This window comes from Sphaerodactylus townsendi, linkage group LG01 (genome assembly GCF_021028975.2).
Source record: "Sphaerodactylus townsendi isolate TG3544 linkage group LG01, MPM_Stown_v2.3, whole genome shotgun sequence".
Taxonomy (NCBI): Eukaryota; Metazoa; Chordata; class Lepidosauria; order Squamata; family Sphaerodactylidae; genus Sphaerodactylus; species Sphaerodactylus townsendi.
The window spans coordinates 45,154,940-45,163,808 of NC_059425.1; the positions used below are offsets into that span (position 1 = coordinate 45,154,940).

General features: G+C 40.5%; 1 protein-coding gene across 1 annotated transcript in view; it reads right to left on the minus strand.

Annotated features, from left to right (window-relative positions):
• Positions 1-7,939, minus strand: part of SLC8A1 (solute carrier family 8 member A1) — a 349,316-nt gene extending 341,377 nt beyond the window's left edge. The window contains exon 1 of the mRNA XM_048482014.1: positions 7,920-7,939. The gene's annotated coding sequence lies outside the window, so the exon portion shown is untranslated. The remainder of the gene's footprint in view (positions 1-7,919) is intronic.
• Between the last annotated feature and the right edge of the window lie 930 nt (positions 7,940-8,869).

The window sequence follows — 8,869 nt, forward strand, 5'->3', positions numbered from 1 at the left end:
TTGCATTGATTTAAAATTACTGTCATGAAGCTGTTCAGTGGAAAAGAATCCATGCAAGTCGTTCAAAACGATGCAGAGAGACCATGCTGAATTCTTGATTATGGCTGATTCATGTAATAGACAATTCACAGATCAATGGACTATACATTTTAATTCAGCATTTCAAAGCTGGCATTCCTTGTAAGAATGGTGTCACTTTATGTGGTTTTGAGTCCTGCAGTTAATACTATGCCAGTATTTACTAAAGTTAATATGGGCTGTATAAAAGGATATGGGTCTCTAAATACTTGAAAGTGTGCAGTAAACATATCCTCAAATGTCATTTCACACTTGATAACACTGATCCATCTCCAGGCTTTCATGACTAGTTCATCTGCAACAATTATTGGCTCATATGTAATTATATGTTTCCGTCAAGATCAAAAGATACATCTAGTCCAGTGGTTCCAAATGCCTGTGGGCACTTTTGGAATTTTGAGAATGGGGAGTAGGCACTATCACAAAATGACTGCCCTGTGGTCCATGGCCAGTCACAAAATGGCTGCTATGAGGCCAGGGCTAATAAAAAAAACATTGGAAAGTTGCAAGTCAGGCATTTTCCTACAATGCAGGCAGTCTGCACCTGAAGACATAAGGCGATGTCTTCTTCACTGGTGAAGTGGAGGAAACCTAGGACAAGCTATTTGTGCTGTGAAAGAGAAACTTTGAGGAAGAAACAGATTGGTGCCAGGAAACCCAGTAGCAAGTATCACATTGCTCATCGGTAGGAGCCACATTGGAGAATATTGATTTAGTCAGTTCAATGAGGTATCAATGAAATAATAAATTCCACACCAGAAGCAATGGAAAGCTTGCTTTTGAATGCAAATATCCCTTACAGGACAGGGCATGTGTATTTACTGTTGCAAATATCAGGGTAGAATGAGAAGACAATATGATTGCCATGGAAATTGTAAAAATGGGTTTGGGCTTTCCTGGGTCTGTCAGTAAATCTGGTCTGTAGTACAAATCCTGAACATTGAATGCTTGAGAGGAAATTCATCACAACTACATATTACACTATTCTCGCAGAGAAGCCTAGAGTTAAGGGCACCCCACACACATCTTGAGAATAAAATACTCTTGAGCTGATGAGAGAAAATGAATCCCCATTGTCCTCCCAGATTTTTTGTAAATCTATACACTATGGTGGAGGATGGAGCTATGCCTCTTTCATACCCCCTCCCTCCCCCCCCCCCCGTGCGGCAGAATACTTTCTTCCCCACTGAGCTCAAAAACACAAACTTTTCAACAATCATATTTTAAAAATGTTTAAACAGGATCACAATTATATTTCGTTAGCTGCTAGTTGTATAGATTTGCTGCTGGATGGAGGATTGTGTACTTTTCTAATGGCTGTTGTGGCATTTTAAAGATTGGAGCTCTGCTTTTATTACCTGTTAGCTGCTTTGAGTAGGGCAGGCAGAGAGAAAGGAGGACAGAACTCCTACATCACTATTTTGAAAGTACAGCTTGTCTTGCAGGGAGAAAGAAAATGGACCTTGAAAATTCTTTTCTATATAGTGCAGCCCCGTCTTCCTTTGCCACTGGCCACCCTATGTCGAGCATATAGGGAAACAGGATACAGCACTGAGGACCCTTCTGCACAGAAAGTGTATAACCAGTTGCAGTGGGATGAACCCGTTTTCCTGTTTTTGTGTTCACATGCATCTGTGCAGGTAGTTTGTTTGTTTGTTTGTTTGTTTGTTTATGGGTTTTTTATACCGCTCTATCCCCGGAGGGCTCTGAGTGGTGTACAACATAACTTCCTCTGCACAGTGTACAATAACCCATATAAACAACCCCATTAAAATTAAATTAAAACACAGCGATAAAATTAACAAAGACGCCTTCCCGCAATACCCCAATTAAAACCCTCCCAGAGGGGGGAAGCAAAACAAAAAGTGGGTCCCATAGATGATCATGGGAGCTCCGAACCGGAGGATTGGAGTCCACAGAAACAATCTGGGTTGCTAATAGCGCAATTCTTAAAAAAAAACGGTTTGGGGAAATAACACAGGGCAGGCTCGTTTTAGGGGTGGGATCTGTGCAAAGTCCCACCCCAAAACATTTTTTAAAATCGTCCTACATCTGTGTTTATTGGCCTGCACAGAACCGGCCTCAGAAATAGGCAAAAGTGATCCCTTCAGATGTCAAATTAGTGGGATTACTGGAAATTCCTGCCCCCAGACTTAGGTGTATTGCATGCAGCATAAATGTATCAGACTGTATCTATATAAAACTTTCTCCACATGATTAGGAACCTTGAAAAAAATGGATTCTCATATGAGAAAGGTTAGCGTCTGGTTGACAGATTTGTGTTGTTATAATCAAACATGCTAGTGCAAGTATGTAAGATTTACATGTTTGTATATAAATCACATGTGCTTCTAAGACAACAAATATAGAGACTGGTACAGGGTGAATTGGAATCAGTTTTCCTGGAGTTGGTGGTGCCAATGCTCCAGGGTTCAGTTCTTTTCCCAAGCTAAAACTGAATCAAGAACAAAAAAATGGTGGCCTTTGTTAGAAAGGCAGTTGCTATAAGAGGGATTGCTGTGCCAACTTTGGAAGTGTCACCATTGAGTTTAGGTAATTCAGTTTAGGTGATTCAGCACAAAAGTTGCTAGAATTTTTTTAATTAATCAGGCTCAGAAGCTGAGTCTTCTCATGGATTCTCTGATCTGATCCAGCTGATCTGATCCTGCTGATCTAGGCTACTGTAATTTCAAGTCTAGACTACTGTCTGCAACACACTTTGCATAGATCTGCCCTTGAAGACAATTTGCAAATTAAATTAGTACAGAATGCAGCAGTACAGAATGCAACAGCCTGGTTGTTGGCTGGAATAAGTGAAGTCATATGACTGTATGTTACAAGGTCTATATTGGTTGTCAGTGTTTCTGAGTTAAGTTTTAAATGTTAGTTTTTCCTGTTAAACAATTTGATAGACAAGCAGCCCAATCGGGGCAGGGGGAGGGGAATCCCTGTCCGGAGCTGGCATGGGATTACGCTTGTGGATATGCTCTCCCTGGGGCACTTACTCCGGCAGAGGGCAAAATATGCTGGTGCCCAGCTACTGTGGGGTCCTGGGAGATGTGGTGGGAGTGTTCCCAGGGATGGAGCCAAGCTTAGTTGGCTTTCACTGCTGGTTCAGCCCCCTTGCGCTGATGGATCTGGCGTCTAAGACATGCCATGATTTTCATGGTGTATCTTTTCTTTCCCCTATGGCTGATTCTTCAGTTTTTGGCTCTTTTTTTTCAATTTAAGCTTCCTGCATCATGGGAACACCCTCTGAAGGGGTGTGGTGCCACAAAAGTAGCACTGTCCTCATCTACCCGACAGGTCTGGATTGGACTGTTAGACTCATAATTACTGCACCACTTCTCCCATTGTGAGCTCATATTTTTCTCTTCCCATTGACCTTACTTATTATCCATTCAGCAAGACCAATTACATCTTTGCTCCATCAAGGACTTTTTCTCTGATGGCCCCATCCCTATGGAACTGGTTACTTAGAGAAGGAAGGGCTGTGACATTTCTGCCACTTTTTAGAAAAAGATGCAAAACAGAGCTATTTAAGAGTCCTTGCAGTGGTGTTTTTATTTTTGCTGATGTAGTGTTGAGCTCAGAGCTCAGAGTTCTAAACATAGTTGGAAAATGCTTTGAAAAATATAAAAAATGAATTTAGTAAATGGAATGAATGAATGAATGAATGAACGAATGAACGAACGAACGAATGAACGAATGAACGAATGAAGCCAGAATTCTGGCACAAAATACTAACTGGAGTATCAGAAAAGTTTCTGGATGACAGGGAAGGATATCTCAGCTGTTCTTAAAATCAGAGCATCCTGACCCAAACAGGTTCCCACTTACCAAAAGACAGAATTTTGAGCTGCAGCTGCTTCAGCTTACTGCTCTAGGGGCGATTCCGCACTCACTAACTCAACCTAGGTTCATCCCACCAGGCTGAAATTGCTGACCTAGGTCAATTCCTCCATTACTCTGCACAGCAGCTGAGGTCATCCTGCCGGAGCAGAGCTCAGAGGGCGGGATCACCTCAGCACGTCATTCGCTCCTTGTTTCTGATAGGCTGCTGCATTGCTATGAGCAGCATGTAATATGTCCTCCGTTTATGTGCATGGCTGTTGCTTCTATACAGAACCGGGGGGGGGTGCGCTTTCCCCCCGCGCTAGTCTCCCATTCCACACATGCTCAAGACTGTGATTGGCTGAACGGGTGAATCGAGGTGATGGAGATACCCCACTTTACCAGCTTCAACCTGGGTATGCCGAAAAAACTGTACCTCCCTGGTAGAGTCAGAAATTTAACGGCAGGACGTAGCAGAGCAGGAACAGACCCGCGTGGAACTCGCTGGATGTGGGGAGTACCTAGGTGGAACCTAGGTTGAGTTGGTGCATGAGAAATCACCCTAGAGTCAGCCTTTTAGGGCGGGATGTTCTGGAGCCCTTAATAACCTGAGACAATTCAAATCTCTAAAGACTGAAGTGAGTACTAAATCTGCCTTACTGATAGCTTAACTGTTATTTCTAGATTGAATTATCTATGTGTCTGTCCGTTATATGTTTATCCCACCCTTTCTTTGGGTAGGTCATTTCACAATACATGGTTGTCCTGTCCTGCATTTTATTCTCACAGCTTCCTGAGATAGGAAAGATTGAGAGAGAGTGATTGTCCACAACTACCCCACGAGATTAGGGTTCTGAACCTGGGTCGGTCGGTCGGTCGGTTAAATCTAGATATAATTATAACCCAAAAACATACTACAATATAATATGCTAAAACACTAAAATCAAGCTACTCCATTGGTGTCTGTAGTCATCGCCTTTTCCTTGGGAGAACACCAGTAGATTTAAGCAGCTCTAACAGACATAAGATTTTCATCCCCATTGGGTTGGTTTCAGACTAGACTGGCAATTTCTGATGATTCCATCTTCCTGCTGAAGACCTCCTCTAATCATTCCTCAGGCTTACCCAAGCAGCAGCATTTCATGGAGTTTAGTGGGCTGGAGTGAGAAAAAGGAAAGTTCCATTCTGCTGTTGGAAAATTTAGCACAATCTAGTGTCTTCATGCTGTGAAAAGTTGCTCCTGATTGATACGTTTCTTTTATGCAGTATTTAAAGGGAAACCTTTGCAGAAAGGTCTTGTTCACTCTTCAGATTAAAAAACCCACTTTTCATTGGCACATAAATTTACAACTAAATAAAGACACCAGACTCATAAATATTAATTTTAATTTTGGCTGCGATCCTAAATATACATATATTTGAAAATATACATATATTTGAAAATTTGAAAATATATACATATATTTGAAAAATTTAAATCAATGAATGAAATATGGTAAGGGTTGGATGACCAGTTATGCAACATGTTCTGATGTTTCTCTTTGGGAAGGTTTAATATACAAGACTGGATCACTCAGCCTTTCTTTACACTTCCAGCATTTACTGATTAAAATTGCTGTCAAAGTACTGCAAATGAGTCTACCATGATAGGTTTACCTGAGTCCAGACATAGTCTCTGAATTTAGAGCTTTAGAGCTGGATTATGGACCTGTCTCAAGAGGGAGTTTTATACCTTGCACTGTTTCACTACTGAAACTACAGAGATGACTACAACACTCCTGGTTTTAAATCAGATATCACTCATTTAGGCTTTCCCACCTCACCAGTATACATTGTTAAATGCCTTGTATTCATTTCCTCTCTGATACCCTTCTCTTGCCTTGATTAAAAGTCCATGAGTAGGGTCCCCAAGGTGGGTCCCCAAGGTTGTGAGAATCAAAATCCCATTTGAAATATATAGGAAATAATTCAATAAAAAGATAAAAACATGCATCTGTACAAGCACAATTGTTCTACAATCTATTCACCTGAATTCAATCACACATTCTGAGGATTTATGATCATTTAGGTTTACTTAGAAGAGGGCTGTGATTTCCACCAACTGGGACTCCATTACCCCAGGATCAAAATTTCAGGGGCCCCATCAACCACAGCAGCAGGTAGAATGAATGGAAGTTGCTCCCTCCTCTTAAGAAAACTGATGTCTACAGAACAAAGTAGATAGATATAAGCCAGAATCAACACTATCTCCCAACCACACCGTAGCAGTTGCAGCAAATGAAGAACAGGCAACGTGCAAGGAGACATATGGATTTGCCTCTGTGCATATATTTATATGTATCTGTCATAAACAAATGTCATAACCTCCCTGACCCTACCCCCTCAGTCAGAGATTTAATAACTACAGACTTGAGAGCTGAGCCCTGAGCCAAGGATTTGAATGTCACTCTCCCAAATCTTAGTTAAAGGTTGTAACATGAAACATATTTCCCTGACGATCACTGAAATTACCAAAACTTAACTTCTAAGTATACATTGTAACTATCTCCTGGACTGTACAAATAATTCATCTGTGAATTAATCTAGAACTTTCTCCTAACCCATGTATTTCTTATGTTCTCATGCACCTATTAAAACTATTTAAACTCTCACCCTTTACTCACAAATTAGACAAACAGAAATGCCAGTGTTTTGAGAGCAATAATAATAATAATAACCCTGGGAATTTAAACAGCATTTCCAATGTTCAATGTGAACCATACATATTATTTTGATGTAATCCTTTGACAGCCCTGTAAGGAAGATTATTATTGGAAGGGTAGTGATAGAAGGAAAGTCAGGATACCAGAAGAAACCAATTGAACTAGCCTTTACAAACATATGTGGTTTGTAAATAAGCAAGGATGCAGAAGCTCTGGAGAAAAAAAAATCTATGCATAGCTCCATACTATTATTTATATATATCAAGATTGTCAACATGTTTGGAACCATAAAAACTTATCCCCAAAGAAGTCACAATGGAAAGAGAAACTTGTGGACAAATCTTATTTCTGCAGTAAAGAGGTCTTTTTTGCCTATGGCATCAAGCTTCCTTAATTCCAGTTCTGATTATTAAAGGAGATTGTTTTTCAAGATTTGAAATAGGAGTTTGGGCCCGTGCACCAGTCCAAGTCTAACACCTTGACCTGCTTCAGCCATGATTTTAGCTTTTCCAAAATTAGCAGCTTTTATCTATGAAACACAGATTACTAAAAGTTACATTTGAAATATAACATAAATCAACTCCTTATTATAGATTTAATTCAAGGAAGCTTTTTTTGCAAAATAACGATCACATATTAGTTGGTCTCTTCTTTTTAGATGAGCAATATTTAACTTTGTGTTAAATATGTACTGCTTAAAAGGAGAACCATTTCCTCACAGCATCTTCCCTGAGATGCAAAGTTAAAGACAGGGATGCCAGTGGATTGGGGGTGGGGGGTGGGGGAGAGTCTTTTTTACAATACCACATTTCAATTACCTCCATTTGAAAATCCTCACACAGGAAATGGGCCCTCAGCTGCCAAAGAAAACACCAATATTTAGTGGAAGGTCTTCCTACACACAGTGTTCAGCTAAACTTGCTTAAAATGAAAGTAAAACAATTCCAGATGCCTTAAATGCACTGACAGACAAAAAGGTGAAACGACCACAATTTTCTGTCCTTGTCAGTGTTAGTGAATGAGAACCAGTCAATTCATGAATCCCAACAGAAAATCACCTGTGATGCAATGCACTCCCCCCTCTCTTTTCCTCCCTCTCTCCCTTTGCCACTTTCCTCCTTCCTCCCAACTTTCCTCCTTCCTGCCCAGTTTCTCTACCTTTCCAGTAGCGATCTTGCTCTGCTCAATGTCAACCGTTCAGAAACTTCAGCCAAAAACCACTCTGACAAAACCTATGAAAGCCTCCAGTGTAAACTATTTTCCCCACACATTTCACAGAAATAGTGAGTCCCTGTCACCACTTACCACCCCCAGGTCTCAGCAGTTCTCTGTAGGTCTGAAAGGAACAAGAACCTCATCTGATAGCCCCTCTCAATTTACCAGAAAGAAAGGAGTTTGGATGCTTGTCCTTCAAGTGTGTCTAAACATAGTTTGCATAGCTGGATAGCAGCTTATCTTTGCTTTTCTGCTTTTGCTTCCATACATGGATCTGTTCCCAACAGTAACTCCAAGCTGTCGAAAAGAAGCTATCTGGCAGCTTTCGGCTTCATCCAACACATAATTGATAAAATGAGCCACCCATTCAGCCTGGTTCTTTCTGCCACCTTTGGTCTACGCCACAGCCCTGGTCCTTTTTTCTTCTGAAATCAACTTGAAGGCAACATATTCCTTTTCATTGCTGGCTGGAACAAATCATTTGAGAGCAGTATATGCAGCTATGAAAAATTGATGCTTAGGCATACACTGTACTTAAAATGGCTTCAGTCTCATGTGTATCTCTCAACTCTTTGGCTGCTAGTTCTCAAAATATTTGTACAGTAATCATTAGGACCCACTAAATATACATGGAAAAGACATATTTCCCTCCCCTCCCCTCTTTGAGAAGGTTCACAGCAGTTTTATTTCTAAGAATACCTCTTAAACTTTCCTTAGAGGTCAGGGGTTTGTTTATTAAGTTACTTGGAACAGTTTCAAAACAATATACATCATGTCTGCAATGATAGAAGGTTAAGAGTCACATTTTTGTGGAGACAGAAAGAAACACACAAGAGATGCATGCAATGGAGCTCCCAGATTAGTAACAATAATGCTTATTAAGAGCTGGCAACTACCTTTATGACAGTATTTGTGTTATGATGGATGTAGCCCATGTGCCAATTCCCACCCCTGGGGTTCCCTCAAATTCTGACACTAGAATAACATTATGAGAAGGGGAACATTTCTAATTGCTTTTAAAATGTGTAAGTGTCTTTGAA